Source organism: Macaca nemestrina, chromosome 12 (genome assembly GCF_043159975.1).
Source record: "Macaca nemestrina isolate mMacNem1 chromosome 12, mMacNem.hap1, whole genome shotgun sequence".
Lineage (NCBI taxonomy): Eukaryota > Metazoa > Chordata > Mammalia > Primates > Cercopithecidae > Macaca > Macaca nemestrina.
In genome coordinates this window covers 49,019,686-49,035,773 of record NC_092136.1, presented here as the reverse complement: position 1 = coordinate 49,035,773, position 16,088 = coordinate 49,019,686, and the positions used below count along the sequence as shown (strand labels likewise).

Genomic DNA, 16,088 nt, shown 5'->3' with positions numbered 1-16,088 from the left:
CCAACAACTACAAAGTCATTTAGTTTTATTTTACTTAATAGTTTCCTATTTGTTGTTTTAATGTTTAAGAAATGAACATTTTGAAAGGCGTTATTGATTATAAACAGAAATTTATCTCAGTCTACCTATTTAAAATCTAAATGTAACTCTAACCACAAACAGTTCAACAAATGGTAACGACAGGATTTTCCTTTTCACCCTTAAGTTCCAGTCTCAGTTCTTCTGCTAATTAAGTCGTTAGATATATAACCTTGAATGTGTCATCTAGCCTCTCTGAGCTTGAATTTCCTGATATGTAAAATAAAGACACTGGATTACATAATTTCAAATTATCTTCTAGCTATAAATACCAAAATCTTATAACTATATTCATTTATCAAACACTCACTGAACATCAATTTTAGGCATACCTTCAGAGATATTTCAAGTTCAGTTCCAGATCATTGCAATAAGCGAATGTCACCAAAAAAAGTGAGTCACATGAATTTTTTTTTGCTTTTTGTTTCTGAATGCATATAAAAGTTTTGTTTGTATTATATGGTAGTCTATTAAGTGTGATAGCATTATGTCTTAAAAACAATATATGTACCTTAATTTAAAATACTTTATTGCTGAAAAATGCAAATAATTATCTGAGCCTTCAGTGAGACATAATCTTTTTGCTAGCAGAGGTTCTTGCCTTGATGTTGATGGCTGCTGACTGATCAGGGTGATACTTGCTGAAGGCTGAGGTGGCTGTGGAAATTTCTTAAAATAAGACAACAGTGAAGTTTGCCACATTGATTGACTCTCCTTTCATGAAAGATTTCTTTGTAGCAAGTGATGCTATTTGATAGCATTTTACCCCCAGAAGAACTTCTTTCAAAGTTGGAGTCAATGCTTTCAAACCCTGCTGCTGCTTTACTAAGTTTATGAAATATCCTAAATCCTTCGTTGTCATTTCAACAGTGTTCACAGCATCTTCATCAGCTGTAGATTCTATCTTAAGAAACCACTTTCTTTGCTCATCCATAAAATGCAATTCCTCACTGGTTCAAGGTGTATTGTGAGATCGTAACAATTCAGTCACATTTTCAGGCTCCATTTCTGATTCTACTTCTAATTCTACTTCTCTTGTTGCTTCCACATCTGCAGTTACTTCCTCCATTGAAGTCTTGAGCCCCTCAAAGTCATCCATGAGGGTTGGAATCAACTTCTTTCAAGCTCCTGTTAATGTTGATATTTTGATCTCCTCCCATGAATCAAAATGTTCTTAATGACATCTAAAATGGTGAGTCCTTCCTAAAAGGTTTTTTGTTGGGCCAGGTGCAGTGACTCATGCCTGTAATCCCAGCACTTGGGGAGGCTGAGGTGGGTGGATCACCTGAGATCGGGAGTTTCAGACCAGCCTGGCCAGCATGGCGAAACCCCGTCTCTACTAAAAATACAAAAATTAATTAGGCATGGTGGCATGTGCCTGTAGTCCCAGCTACTCAGGAGGCTGAGGCAGGAGAACCGCTTGAACCTAGGAAGCAGATGTTGCAGTGAACCAAGATCGCTTCACTGCACTCCAGCCTGGGCGAGAGTGAGCCTCCATAAAAAAAAAATATATATATATATATATATATATTCTATTTACTTTGCTCACATCCATTAAAGGATCACTATGTATGGCAGCTATAGCTTTATGAAATGTATTTCTGAAATACTGACTTGAAAGTTGAAATTACTCCTTGGTCCATGGGCTACAGAATGTATGTTGTGTTAGCAGGCATGAAAACATTAATCTCCATGAACATCTCCATCAGAGCTCTTGGATAACCAGGTGCATTGTCAATAAGCACTATCTTGAAAGGAATTTTTTTCTGAGCCGTAGTTCTCAACAGTGGGCTTAAATAAATATTCAGTAAACTACGCTATAAACTAATGTGCTGTCATCCAGGCTTTGTCATTCCGTTTATAGAGCACAGGCAGAGTAGATTTAGCATAATTTTTAAGGGCCCTAAGATTTCCAAAAAGGTAAATGAGCATTGGCTTCAACTTAAAGACACCAGCCACATTAGCCACTAACAAGATAGTCAGACTGTCCTTCAAAGTGTTGAAGCCAGGCATTAACTTCTCCTCTCTAGCTATCAAAGTCCTCAATGGCATCTTCTTCCAATATAAGGCTATTTCATCTACAGTGAAAATCTGTAGTTAGTGTAGTCACCTTAATCAATGATCTTAGCTAGATCTTCTGGGTAACTTGCTGCAGTTTTTTCATCAGCACTTGCACTTTTATGTTGTAGAGACAGCTAGTTTCCTTAAACCTCATGAACCAACCTCTCCTAGCTTCAAACTTTTCTTCTGCAGTTTCTTCACCTCTCTCTGCCTTCCTAGAACTGGGAGAGTTGGAATCTTGCTCTGGATTAGGCTTTGACTTAAGGGAATGTTGTGGCTGATCTGATCTTCCATCTGGACCACTAAAACTTTCTCTTTATCAGCAATAAGGCTGTTTTGGTTTCCTATCATTCTTGTGTTCAGATTGGCATAGCACTTTGAATTTCCTTCAAGAACTTTCCCTTTGCATTCACAACTTGGCTAACTGGTGTAAGAGGCCTAGCTTTCAGCCTATCTCAGCTTTCAACATGCCTTCTTCCCTAAGTTTAATCACTTATAGCTTTTGATTGAAAGTGAGAGACAAGTCTTCCTTTCACTTGAATATTGAGAGGCGACTGTAGGTTTATTAATTGGACTAATTTCAATATTGCTGTGTTTCAGGGAATAGAGAGGCCTGAGGAGAGGGAGAGAGACAGGCAAATGGCTGGCCGGTAGAGCAGTTAGAACACACAACTCTTATCAATTAGGTTCACCGTCATTTACAGGAGAGGTTGGTGGCACTCCAAAATAATTACAATAGTAACATCAAAAATCCCCTGACCACAGATCACTGTAACAGATATAATAATAATGAAAAAGGTTGAAATTTTGCAAGAATTATCTAAATGTGACACAGATATGAAGTGAGAATATATTGTTGGAAAAATGGCACTGACAGACTTGCTGGATACTGGGTTGCCATAAACCTTCAATTTGCAAAAGATGCAATATCTGCAAAGCACAAGAAAATGAGGTATGCCTGTATGTTCTATGCACTGGGTTAAATGCTGACAATCAAAAACTAATTCTGCCATTTACTGAAGATTTATATAACAGGCATTATAGTAAATGTTTGGCATATATTTTCTCATTTATTTTTTGTCTCCACAATAGTCTCAGGAATTGGATATTACTATAGCCCACTTTATAGCCAAAAAAACTCAGCTAGAGGTTTAAATAATAGCTAATTAGCAGGGAACAAAGATTCAAACCCAAGAATCCCTGACTCCCAACCCTATGTTTAACCAGAACATCATGCTGCCACCAAGAAACTTATGGTCATATTTCTCGACATCATTTGTGTCAGAATTACTTGGGGTGCTTACTTAGAATGCAAATTTTCAGGCTTGCTCTATTCAAGTTCTACTGAAATTGCTATCTCTGGAGTGGAGGCTGTGTTTTTAAACAAGTGATTCTGCTCTGATGATTCCTATTTATATTCATTTTGAAGTCTAATATACAGTTTATAATTTGTCTATATGCATTAAATATTTAATGAATGCCCATTATGTACAAGTTACACTATACTAGATACTGTGTTAGATACATTGTTGTATGATACATTTTGTGTCTGCAAGCAAGAGACTTGACAATAAGATACACACAAATACTTACATCACAGAACATTCTTGGAAATTGTTAGATCCTGCTTTAACTGCTATAATTGCTGTCCTATAATTGCTCTTGTATTATTTATTCATGCACATATTATCTTTGTCATACAGAATGCAAATCCTTTGGAGGCTGCTATTCATCTTTTATTTTCATTTGTCCTTTCAACAAATATTTATTAAGTACCCACTGAGTGTAAAACATGTGGACACTACAATTATAATGATGAGCAAAAACAGGCTCAGTTCCTTCATGGAGCTTTTGATCTAGAGTGTGGGAAGCCATTTGTTTAATAATCAGACACATGCAAATAATGTAAGTAATCAGAAATATAGCACGTATAAATTACTACTATGATACATGATACAAAGAAACGGTACTCTTGGCTAAAATAACTTACTTTTTAAAAGATTTGGTCTGGTCAGAGAAATCAGGAAAAGCTCCCCTAAGGAAGCAAATTTTGAATTAAAATCTGAAACATATACAAATACTAATAGGTAAAATGGGAGGAAAGGGAATAAGTATCCAAGAAAAGGGTACAGCACATGGAAAGGCATTTGTGACAGATGGAAACAAGAACAAAGCATTGATAACAGCCAGTACACCTGGACTGGAGAGAAGGAAAAGGAGCTGAAATGTTCATCAGGACTGGTTATTCTCCATCTGCTTTGCCCCATTCCCAGACTCATTCTCCACTTAGAGCCCTGGGAGGCTGACCCTATGGACTGCATCATCTGGTCTCCTGGTCCAGCTTCTGTTTGGATTTGGACAATGGGAAGCACATGCAGGAGACCAGTAAAAGAAAGTCAGAGTATTTCTTCTCCACTCCCACTCTACTTTAGGGTCTCAGTTCCAGTACTGTTAGAATACCTGAACAACTATGACTCCTGCCCACCAGGCCCTCTTCTAGGGGTCTAGACTCCAATAACATTATTTCAGTCCTCTTATCCCTTCAGTCCTGAGGAGGATAATGGCTTCCTGCTATTGCTGGTCTCTGGGTGCCCCAGCATTTCTTGGTTTTCTTAATCCTGCTCCCTTTGGTTTTCTTAACCCTGCTCTCTTTGAAGGTAGTTCCTCTTCATTAAAATCCTTTCCTCTGAGTTGAATTGTTTCCTGCTAGGTCCATAAGGTATGTGGTATCAATCCCTAGGCCCTAGTTTAAAAAAATACATACAATGCAACACTCAAAAATACCTGACAATCAAATAACTGACTTTTTCCCATGATAGAACAGTCCATGGAATTTTCTTTTGCCTCTTAGTTACACTTACTACTTTATTGTCAATAGTTGGTCTTCTTAATTATTAAAAGATTCTTGGAGGACTACAATCATTACCATTCATACAAACAGATTTCTTGCCATCCAAAGGAATTAGGGTGAACAATGCCTTTGTAGTGTAGACATGAAAAGCATGGACTCAGAGAGACCTGGATTTAGTTCTTTGCTCTGCCATTTAGTATTAGTATGCCCATAGATACGTTTTATCAACACTCTGAATCTGTTTCTTAGGTAAAATGGGAACTTTTATTCTTATCTTACAGGATTTTTGTGAATATTAAATAAAAATTATGCTAAAGGACTGGTAGAGAAAAAGTACTTAATAAGCAGTAACTATTGTTACTATTACACCTATTTAATCATGGATAAAAAAGAAGTGACAAGTTTTTAGAATTGACATGTTCATGGTTTAAATAGAAAACCAATATGGAAGAATATGAAGTATAAAATAAAAATTTCTCATTTCTTTCCTTCACCTCCTAATTCCACCCCTCAGAGTGCTGCTATTAAAAGGATATGCAACTCACGCCTGTAATCCCAGCACTTTCGAAGGCTGAGGCAGGTGGATCACAAGGTCAGGAGATCGAGACCATCCTGGCTAACATAGTGAAACCCCATCTCCACTAAAAATGCAAAAAATTAGCCAGGCGTGGTGGCGGGCGCCTGTAGTCCCAGCTACTTGAGAGGCTGAGGCAGGAGAATGGCATGAACCCAGAAGGTAGAGCTTGCAGTGAGCCAAGATTGTGCCACTGCACTCCAATCTGGGCGACAGAGAAAGACTCCATCTCAAAAAAAAAAAAAGATATGCAACTTTATAGATATTTTCCATAGTATACTCTGCATTTAGAGAATGAAGATGAAATAACACATGTGGGAAGAAGAAGAATTGGCACTCCTCTTGTTCTTTATGATTGAGATATTCAGAGAAGCATGTGTATCACAATACCATAGAATTCTGATACCACCCTAATATCAATGCAGTTCACAAAGAAGTACAATTTTGGAAATAGAGTTAACAAATTTTTATTTCTGTATCTCTGGATGGAAATCACTTGGACTAATTTAGCACAGAATAGTAAACACTTCTGATTCTTAATACCAACAATTTAGGTAGCTGAAAGGAGAGGATATAAAGCTGAATAGCTTAAAAGTATTGGGACAATGGGAAAACACTGTCAAAAATGATTGTGATCATTTTACTCAGGACCCAAAGATTAGATTCAGGTATCTTATATCAACCTATAGAAATAAGTAATTTCCAATCACTTACTACAGAACATATTTTTTTAATCCTCTACTGGTCTTTTTTACAACAGGTAGTTTCTCTGAATTCCTTAAACCTTTCTATGAAATACAGCATGCATCCAGGTACCAGCAAGTAATGAGAATGCTACTTAGGGAAAACTTGGTGACTATGTAAATTGTTAAATTTACTCTATATGTTTTCTGAGTCAGACCACTGGAAAACACTCCTACAAACATCAGAACCCTCCATTTCCAGACCTTCTTGCAGTCCAAGGACACTGGCTAGCTCTGAAATTCAGTCACTTTTTCCCATTAGTATCCTCTCATTCCCTTTAGCCATGGAGAATTTGGAAAATTCCCCATTCCAAGCCCACTGGCCAGCCTTCTTTCCTGAGTCCCAAATCTTCTGAAGGTGTTTGATGTCCCAGGCACCTTCAGAAAGCCTGTGTTGTACTGTAATATTTTATGAACAAGGGAAGAAAAATCCTGAATATTGTATTTTATATCCCAACTGAAATGGTCCATGTCAAAGAAGAAACTACCTAAAATATATATACATATATATAATTATTCATATATATATATATAATCCTTCATATGTATATATATAAATTCTTCCCCACACATATCTTTAAGGAATACATTTGCCTTGAACATTTAGCAAATAAATAAATGAATAAAACAATTATTGTCAAATGACAAATGGTAGGAAATTTGAATTTATTACAGCATTTTAAATGTATCTTATATGTTTGTACTTTAATAAGTTACATAGTATATGCATAGCATGGTTTACTACATGATCAAATCACACTGATCAGTGTGATACATGAAATAAAAAATACATAATTTATAAATATGAACTAACGTCTATGAGGGTATCTCCAATTATTCCATATACACTGATGCTAAATGATCAAATTACACTTGTAAACTGGTTCATGTAAGATTATCAGAACACCTGGCAATGAAAACATTTTATTATTTTTATGAATGTATGATGTCTTGCCATTGCCAGAAACATTCTTTTAAATTTTCATCTAATTAAAAAATGGCTCTTGAATATTTGTTATGAAAAAGACATTCGAGATAGAGACCTCTGTACCAAGTTCTAGTCCAAAAAATTTTTTTAAATACAAAGGCTTCTTTAAATTACAAAGACAGTTTTTGCTTTTCAGTTTGTCAAAGTATTTCATAATAATATAAATTAGAAATAGAAAGTAAAGGGGGATGACACTGTCCTGAATGCTGTAAAACAACAATATACCTGGCTTTTACTCCTCTCTCTCATCAAAAACAAACCAATTATAAACATTTATTTGTGCTTTTGTGTCTGTTATTTCATCATTTTTTACAATGTGCTTAAACCTGATAGCTTATGTTTTAAAATTTTACCGATGGAGCATCACTTGTGAGTCACAACACAGAAGAATTTGTATTTCTCTCAGTAGTACCACTGTCTAATATACCTTGCAAATAGTATTCATACACCTACACTTTTCTATTTTTCTCTCACTCCCAGGTACTCAACAAATACTTGCAGAATGAATTAATAAAGCTCAGTGAAATGTCCTATCTTACCAATAACACAACTTCCATCTAACCTTTCACTTTTGAACAGCTCCTTTGTCAAATCAACAAATCTAATCTGCTGCTAAAGGCACTGTCAATCAAACTCAGAATTAGTTACATAAAGAACAATGCAATAACTTCCTTTTAGAGTTGAATGACAGACAAAAGTCTGTAAAATTTAAGAAACACATATGCTTCCTTTTTATTAAATATTATGATTTTCATTTATTCTGGATTGCCAGAAAGCCTAAATCCAGATATTGTAATCAATTCAGCTAAAATGATCTCCATTTCATTCCTTGAAAATAATTCACTTTGTTTCAAGAATTACAATGAGTTTCCCTTCTGGAAATACATGGAACCTACTGTGTGTAAAGTATTGTAACAAATAAGACAAATTCCCTATTCTCCCACTTACATTTCTACTGTTAATTACAATGCAAAAAATGCAAAAGACCAAATGGATAACCGAGTGACAACGAGCTAGGCAAACAATAGCAGCCTTTTATTTTAAAAAAATTTTTTTAAAGTATGTAACCATTTATTGAACATCTTTGCATCAGGGACTTTGGTAAACATTTTATATACACCACCACAATAATCCTGCAAAATAGGTATTGTTATGCTCACATTGATGTCAGAAAACAGGTTCTTAGCATAGGACTTAGCACATGCCAGATATTCAACAAATACATGTGGAATGAATAAGGCTTAGTGAAGTTCCCTAATTACACAGGTAACAAGTTAAGAAGGGGTAGAGCATTATATTTACCTATAGAATGTCCAAATTCAGTTGTATAAATTAATTAATCTAAACTGAATTCTACTCAATTTATAAGTGGGCTTTATAAAGCATAGTTCAGTAATCAGCCTTCTGGATACCTTCTGAATAAACTAGGTTACCTTCTGGATAAACTAGGGTACCAAATTATAGGGAATTTTTTTGAAAGGGAAAGAAAATTTAAATAATTTTCCAGTGAGAATATTCAAATACACTCCTGACAACTTTTTAAAACATTATTTAACAGGAAAAACTATCTATTTGTCATGAAGCAAACTAAAAGAAACTAGGTATCAGGCCAGGCGTGGTGGCTCATGCCTGTAATCCCAACACTTTGGGAAGCCGAGGCATGCAGATCACCTGAGGTCAGGAGTTCAAGACCAGCCTGGCCAACATGGTGAAATCCCGTCTCTACTAAAGATACAAAAATTAGCCAGGCTTGGTAGTGGGCACCTGTAATCCCAGCTACTCGGGAGGCTGAGGCAGGAGAATCGCTTGAACCTGGGAGGTGGAGGTTGCAATGAGCCAAAATCATGCCATTGTACTCCCGCCTGGGCAACAGAGCAAGACTCTGTCTCAAAAAAGAAAAAAAAAAAAAAGGAACTAGAAATCATCTAATATTTCATCCCTTCCACTTATATTCATAAAGAATTAGGCATTTAGACCGGGTGTGGTAGTTCACACCTGTAATCCCAAAACTTTGTAAGGTCGAGGCAGGAGGATCACTTAATGCCAGGAATTCAAGACCAGCCTGGGCAATATAGCAAGACCTCATCTCTACAAAACAAATGTAAAAATTAGCTAGGCATAGTGGCATGCACCTGTAGTCTTAGCTACTTGGGAGGCTGAGGCAGGAGGATGGCTTGAACCCAGGAGTTCAAGGTTACAGTGAGCTATGATAGTGCCACTACACTCCAATCTGGGCAATGGAGTAAAACCCCACCTCTAGGAAAAAATAAATAAATATGTTGATGGGCATACAATGTATAAAGATGTAATCTGTGACAATCACAACATTCAGAGGCAAGAATGGAGCTATACAGAAGCAAAGTTTTGTATTCTATTGAAATTAAGTTGGTAGTAATTCAAACTAAAGTGTTACATACTAAGATGTTAATTGTAATCTTCAGGAAAATAATTAAGAAAATAAGCAAAATAGGCCGGGCGCGGTGGCTCAAGCCTGTAATCCCAGCACTTTGGGAGGCCGAGACGGGTGGATCACGAGGTCAGGAGATCGAGATCATCCTGGCTAACACGGTGAAACCCCGTCTCTACTAAAAAAAATACAAAAAACTAGCCGGGCGAGGTGGCGGGCGCCTGTAGTCCCAGCTACTCGGGAGGCTGAGGCAGGAGAATGGCGTGAACCCAGGAGGCGGAGCTTGCAGTGAGCTGAGATCCGGCCACTGCACTCCAGCCTGGGCGACAGAGCGAGACTCCGTCTCAAAAAAAACAAAAAAACAAAGAAAATAAGCAAAATATATTTTAGTAAAAGAAATGAGAAAGGAATAAAAATAGTACAATAGAACATATCTAATTAACACAAAAGAAGGTAGTAATGGAGAAATGTGAACAAAGAAATGACACATAGAAAACAAATAGCAAAATGGCAGAAGTAAGTTCCTCCTAATCAGTAATTACACTAGCTGTAAGTGGATTCAATTCTCCAATTGAAAGGGGGAAATTTACAGAATGGAGAATTTGTAATTTGATTGTGCAAATCTGATCTTGACCAATGTTTAAATCAGTAAGACTAGCAAGGCTCATTATTGTGTCCGTTTATGCTATAAGATACTATGAAAGGAGAATGGTGAAGTAGCTCACACCTGTAATCCCAGCACTTTGGGAGGCCGAGGCTGGAGGATCACTTGAGGCCCCCAGTTTGAGACCAGCCTGGACAACAAAGGATACCCCGTTTCTACCCAAAAAAAAAAGTTTTTTTTAGTTAGCTGGATATAGTAACACATTCCTGTGGTCCCAGCTACTCAGGAGGCTGAGGCTAGAGGATCACTTAATGCTGGGAGGTCAAGGCTGTAGTGAGCTATGAGGGTGAAAGAGTGAGAAACTATCACTAAAAATAAATAAATATATATATATACACATATACATATATATATATATAGTGTGTGTGTGTGTGTGTGTGTGTGTGTGTGAGGTGTGAGGTATTTTCTAGTAAGGGTCATGTTTAGAAAAGGGCAGTGGAAAACAAACATGCAGAACAAGAAGCAGAGAGGGGTTGGGTGGAGGAAGCTAAGATATAGGGGGTAGGAGGAAGTTCACTCCAGATTTCCAGAGTTGGGTCTGGAGGGGGAAAGGAGTTTGAGTTTGGATTTTTGGATTTGAGATATTGTACATTTTCATTAAAGTGATAAATTAGCCATTTTAATATACTTTATTATTTTAATAGCATACCATTAGAAAACCATTTTTTTCTGCTATATCTGGCTGGCCCTAATAAATTATTCTAGGCAAAAATTATCCCATCTGCACATTGACTCTTTGTCATGTTCACTGTCATTTCTTTCTCTATGTTACTGGTTTATTTTCATCTTTCGATTTTGTTCTTATTTTTAGAATGAAAAAAAAGCACACTGGTGAGTACACGTGCCTTTCCATAATACTGTTATCACTTTAAATACGCGAGATCATTCAATAATGAGTGGATCTTAAAGGCAGTGGTCTATTTCCTAGTTATAAGCCAGTTATTTACTCTTTCCCAGTAGTACTCCAAAATAAATGCCAATTAAAATCCTTAATATGGAATTTCAGTTCGAATGCTCACAAATTAAGCAAAGAAGCAGTGTTTTATTTAAAATAAATTAGTCACTTTTTCCATTTTCTCTTTCAGCCTTAAGAAATGAGATATAGTTAGTTTTAAATGTAAAACTTAGTACACTATGCAAATCATGTCTGTGTGTCAAAGAAAAATAACAAACTTAATGAGGAATGTTAAAAAAAAAAAAAAAAAAAAAGCAGAACCCATTAGTTTAAAGATACATAGGAACAGCCAAAGATGACAAACAAACATAAAATTCAAAACATGGTAGGGAAAGGGAATAGGCACTGAAACACATAAATCAGTGTTTTGAATTCTTTTTCTCTGTGGGTATAATTGTACCTTAGTTTCTTATAATGATTTATTGAGGTAAATATTCTGTATGGTTTAACAGCTACAGCTTCAAAGTGTCAGGCACAAGCTCTCCTTTATTCATGAGGCAGCTGAGTACTGGGATGTGAATTCGCTTCTGTATTCTGGGACTTGGCAAAGTTTGTTTTTAAGGTCCTTATAAAGAATTCATGTTGATGCAGTCTATTCAAATGTGAAAAACACTGTGCTGTAATGAGTGAAATAGAAAACCTTTACAGTAATTCTGGAGAAAAAAGTAAATAAATTGAAGTAAGCCACACAGAATTACTTTCAGCAAAGTAAAGAATGCCCCTGAGTTCATCTTAATCCACTTTTTCAGATTTAGGGATGCCTACAAACCCCCTTCATCAGATGGGTGACTAAACTGGGAACTGAATCTAATACCAAAACAAAAAGAAAATAATCAGAGAGAAATAGAATTAAGTCTCTGTCTATAATATTCAGATAAGAAAGTCTTTGGGTTGATTTTCAATTTGCACATGTTACTGCTCTGAGACCAAGGTATGTCCAACAGCAAACAGTAATAACAGTCACACAGTAGTTTATTAAAACTACCATATAACAACTTTATAGTTTGGAAAGGGGAAACAAGTAATTTACCAAATATATTTCCTTTGAAAGTACTATGCCAATAGAAGTTATACATGGATATTTAAGGCATAGAGACCTAATGAAACCTTGAAATTCATTGAATTTATGTTTGTTTATGTCAAGTCTTTCAGCAGAAAATTCAGATTTTTGCCAAGAAATACATGTGCCTTAGATGTATAAGCTCAATATGAAATAAAGATTTGACCTGCCTAGACAGTGGTCCTCTGATGCATCCACATTCCTATGCATCTGCCAAAGTGGCTTTATGATTCCCCACAAGGTAGTTTGATAGTTTGAGGGTATAGGTGCCAAGTAAAAGTAAATATTAAAAAATTAAAACACATAGTTTAAAAATATACCTACATTTTTTGTAAAAACAAAAATGTAGAGAGAAAAGATTCTCTCATTTCCAGACAATGTATCTTATGCTTTCAAATTTTGTTCAATTAAGGAAGTATTTTGCATTATTAGAGAGAGATCTCACTAATAAATGGCTTTTACCTTCTTGCTAATTCCCTTTATAATTAAGAATTACCTAAAAACTCTGCCTGCTGAAAGCTACTCATTAAATTATAAACTTTTTCTTTATCCTTATAGAGCCTAACATAGCCATGCGTGGGGTAGATGATTGGTAAATAAAGACTTACACCGGATAGCAACTTATTAGTTTAAAATGGCTCTAGACAAATTTTATTACTTTTCAGGTAACATATTTTTCTCCCCAGAATAATAACTTTTTCACACAAAAAAAAATTCACTAAACAAATATACTATAAGATGTGATGTTTTGACATTACTTTCTGGCAAAACACTTACTAATTGACTCAACACAACTTCTAGTCAGAGAATATCATCTGGAAAAATATGCATTGTGTACCATGTTTAAATGACCCAAAATGTTTTGCATTGCCAATATAGAATGAAGAAGTGGCATCTTGTACAACTCTAAAAGTAGCTGATACAGTTGGATATTTATCCCCGTCCAAATCTCATGCTGAAATGTAAATCCCAGCGTTGACAGAGGGGCCTGGTGGGAGGTGATTGGGTCATGGGGGCGGATCTCTCATGAATGTCTTATTGCTGTCCTTGTGATAGTGAGTTCTCATGAGAATTGTTTTTTTAAAAGTGTGTGGCACCTGGCCAGGCATGTTGGTTCACACCTGTAATCCCAGCACTTTGGGAGGCTGAGAAGGGTAAATCACTTGAGGTCAGGAGTTCAAGACCAGCCTGGCCAACATAGCAAAACCCAGTCTCCACTAAAAAGACAAAAATTAGCTGGGCATGGCCACAAGCACTGGTAGTCCCAGCTACTTGGGAAGCTGAGGCACGAGAATCACTTGAACCCAAGAGGTGGAGGTTGCAGTAAGTTGAGACCATGCGACTGCACTCCAGCCTGGGCAACAGAGCAAGATTCTGTCTCAAAAAAAAGAAGTGTGTGGCACCTGCCCCCTTCTCTTGCTCCCTTCTCACCATGTGAGAAGCCTATTCCCCCTCTGCCTTCCACCATGAGAAAAAGCTCCCTGAGGCCTCCCCAGAAGCTAAGCAGATGCCACTGCCGTGCTTTCTGTACAACCTGCAGAACTGTAAGCCAATTAAACCTCTTTTCTTTATAAATTTCCCAGTCTCAGGTATTTCTTTAAAGCAATGCAAAAATGGCCTAACACAGTAACTTTCTGTGCTATAACTTCAAGTTAAGTTCATTTAGCCAAGATAATCATGAGCTCCTAAAAGTCTAAAAAAAAATTGATGCAGAAAATGGTACAGAAAGAAGAAGGCACCTTCCAAAGAATGAACATCTCACACTCCTCCTCTACCAGCCATCCATTATCAATTCTTTAATTCATTCAGCAAATATGATAAAACTTTATTACTTTATAATTTATGTATAATCTATATTTATTTACTTTCAAATGCTATTTATTACTTATTTAAGCTTGCTTTCATTATTCACCAAATGCCATATTTTTCTGTGAAAAGAGAGGGTATCTTGGGTTGGTATAAAATGCATTATAATTTTTCCTATTAAAATTAATGAAAATATTTTCTTTTTATAGCTTTTCACTAAAGAGCAGAATTTTCCAAAACAAATTAACATCTTGAAGGGAGGGATAGGTGTACCCTATTCAAAGTTTCTAAAAGTATCATAAAACTAGAGAAGAAAAGAATTAATATCAACTCTGCGTCCCATATTTTTCAGGTAGTATTCAAGTAAATATGTGTTAGTTGATCAATCCTTAGAATAACTCCATGTGAGAAGTACCTTTTGAGAAGGTGAGAAAAGTAAGACTCAATGATGTGAAATGAAGTGTTCAAGGTCATACAACTAATAAGTGGACAAGCCAGAACTCAAATCAAACATTGCCAAGTCCAATAGCCATTTCTCTGTGCTTATCTTCATTTCTCATCAGCATTCAACAAAATCATCAACTTCCTCCTTCTTGAAACCCTGACCTCTCTTGCCCTCCAAATACTGTATCTCCTGGTTTATTTCATCCTTATTAAGAGTTACTACCTCTTAGCCTCCAGTGCTGAATCTACCTCTTTTACCTGACTTTTAAGTTATAGGGTTCCTTGGACTCAGGTCAGAGCCCTCTGAAATATATCTCTTTTCCTGGATGATCTTATCCATTCCCATGTATTTGAATACCATCCCTATATTGATAACTGTCAGATATATCTATACTTAGCCATGACTTCTGTGAGTTTCAGGTTTGACTGTCTATCTACTGTATTTCTTGGTATTTCCACATATATATCTCAAAAACATTATAAATTTACTGTGTCCAAAGAAAACAATTAACAAATAAATCATGATGCCTACCCACCTGAATCTGTCTGTCTCCTCCCATTTGGGTAAACAGAAAATTTGTCCATAAGTTGTTCAAGCCAGAAACCTAAGAGCCGTCTTTTTATTTTCCTTTGCATTATCCCCAATTCTAATCCATCAGCAAGTCCTGTTGTTTCTCATTCTAAGATATATCTTGAATTGCTCCATATCTCTTCAGTTCCACCTCTACCACCTTAACCCAGTTCTCACCTGAACTATGCAACAGCTGAACTACGCATTATTATTTCTCACCTGAACTATGCAACAGCTTCTCATTATTTCTCACCTGAACTATGTAACAGCTTCACTTCTACTCTTGACCTCCTCCAATCCATTCTCCATACTGTAATAAGAGTAAATGTCTTAAGACATCAAATCAGTCACTCTCCCGCTAAAAGCCTTACAGCAGGCCAGGCACAGTGGTTCATATCTGTAATCCCAGCACTTTGAGAGGCCAAGGCAGGTGGATCACTTGAGTCCAAGAGTTCAAGACTAGCCTAGGCAACATGATGAAACCCCATCTCTACAAGAAAAGAAAAAAATGTTAGCCAGGCATGGTGGGCCTGTAGTCCCAGCTACTGGGGGGTTGAGACAGGAGGATCACTTGAGCCTCGGAGATGGAAGCTCCAGTTAGCCACGATCGCGCTACTGTACTTCAGCCTGGACGACAGAACGAGACGCTGTTTCAAAAAGAAAACCCTACAATGGCTTACTTTTAAGATAAAATCTTAAAATGGCACTTAAGATTAAATCCAAACTTCATTTCATGATCTAAAAGCTCTGCCTATCTTTCCAACCCCACCTTATGCCAGTCTCCCCTCTTTTCACTATACTCTAGTAAATACTGATTGTCTTTTTTTTTTTTACCTCAAAATGTTATCTGTTTCTTTTTTTCCATAAGTTATTGGGGTACAGGTAG

The 16,088-nt window shown here is 36.5% G+C and overlaps 1 protein-coding gene and 1 long non-coding RNA gene across 6 annotated transcripts in view; one reads left to right on the top strand and one right to left on the bottom strand.

Moving 5' to 3' along the window:
- The window catches only part of LOC105486943 (SRY-box transcription factor 6), an 806,217-nt gene that overhangs the window by 764,765 nt on the left and 25,364 nt on the right, over positions 1-16,088 (bottom strand). The window lies entirely within an intron of this gene.
- The window catches only part of LOC139357502 (uncharacterized), a 125,895-nt gene that overhangs the window by 87,000 nt on the left and 22,807 nt on the right, over positions 1-16,088 (top strand). Inside the window, exon 2 of the long non-coding RNA XR_011610796.1 lies at positions 1,135-1,270. This is a non-coding gene — a long non-coding RNA (uncharacterized lncRNA). The remainder of the gene's footprint in view (positions 1-1,134; positions 1,271-16,088) is intronic.